Source organism: Bos mutus, chromosome X (genome assembly GCF_027580195.1).
Source record: "Bos mutus isolate GX-2022 chromosome X, NWIPB_WYAK_1.1, whole genome shotgun sequence".
In the NCBI taxonomy this organism is placed as follows: Eukaryota; Metazoa; Chordata; class Mammalia; order Artiodactyla; family Bovidae; genus Bos; species Bos mutus.
The window spans coordinates 32,040,769-32,042,466 of record NC_091646.1 but is presented as its reverse complement, the minus strand read 5'-3'; positions in this window follow the sequence as shown (position 1 = coordinate 32,042,466).

Below are 1,698 nucleotides of genomic sequence, written 5' to 3'. Positions count from 1 at the left end.
TATCAACTTACATTCTCACCAATAGTGCAAGAGTGTTCCCTTTTCTCCACACCTTTTCCAGCATTTATTGTTTGTAGACTTTTTGATGAGGGCCATTCTGACTGGTGTAAGGTGATATCTCATTGTGGTTTTGATTTGCATTTCTCTAATAATGAGGGATGTTGAGCATCTTTTCATGTGTTTGTTAGCCATTTGTATGTCTTCTTTGGAGAAATGTCTGTATAGGTGTTTTTCCAACTTTTTGATTGGGTTGTTTGTTTTTCTGGTATTGAGTTGTATGAGCTGCTTGTATATTTTGGAAATTAATCCTTGGTCAGTTGTTTCATTTGCTATTATTTTCTCCCATTCTGAGGGTTGTCTTTTCACCTTGCTTATACTTTCCTTTGTTGTGCAAAAGCTTTTAAGTTTAATAAGGTTTAAAAAACTTGTTTACTTTTGTTTTTATTTCCATTTCTCTAGGAGGTGGGTCATAGAGGATCTTGCTTTGATTTATGTCATTGAGTGTGCTGCCCATGTTTCCCTCAAAGAGTTTTATAGTTTCTGGTCTTACATTTGGCCTTTAATCCATTTTGAGTTTATCTTTGTGTATGGTGTTAGGAAGTGTTTTAATTTCATTCTTTTACATGTCCAGTTTTCCCAGCACCATTTATTGAAGAGGTTGTCTTTGCCCCATTGTGTATTTTTGCCTCCTTTGTCAAAAATAAGGTACCCATAGGTGCATGGGTTTATTTCTGGGCTTTCTGTCTTGTTCCATTGGTCTATATTTCTGTTTTTGTGCCAGTATCACACTGTCTCGATGACTGTAGCTTTGTAGTATAACCTGAAGTCAGGGAGGTTGATTCCTCTAGCTTCATTCTTCTTTCTCAAGATTCCTTTGGCTATTCAGAGTCTTTTGTGTTTCCATATGAATTGTGAATTTTGTTAATTCTGTGAAAAATGCCATTGGTAATTTGATAGGGCTTGCATTAAACCTGTAGATTGCATTTGGTAGGATAGTCATTTTCACAGTATTGATTCTTTCTACACAGGAACATGGCATATCTCTCCATCTGTTTGTGTTATTTTTGACTTCTTTCATTAGTGTCTTATAATTTTCTGTGTACAGTTGTTTTGTCTCCTTAGGTAAGTTTATTTCTAGGTATTTAATTCTTTTTGTTGCAATGGTGAATGGGATTGATTCCTTAATTGCTCTTTCTGATTTTTCATTGTTAGTATATAGAAATGCAAATGATTTCTGTGTATTGATTCTGTATCTTGCAACTTTGCTAAATTCACTGACTAGCTCTAGTAATGTTCTGATACTATCTTCAGGGTTTTCTATGGACAGTATTATGTCATCTGCAAACAATGAGAACTTTACTTCTTTTTCTCTGATCTGGATTCCTTTATTACTTTTTCTTCTCTGATTGCTGTAGCTAGGACTTCCTGAACTATGTTGAATAATAGTGGTGAAAGTGGACACCCTTGTTTTGTTTCTGATCTTAGGGGGAATGCTTTCACTTTTTCACCATTGAGAATAATGTTTGCTGTTGGCTTATCATACATGGCCTTTATTATGTTGAGGTAGGTTATCCAGGGTTATTAATAAACTAACTAACAGACAGAAACACTAGAAAAGCAATATCTCTGTCCTCTTGTTAGAGACTGAAAGTTTATGAGGACTACCTATTGTCATGGCAGAAAATTATTCTAAATACA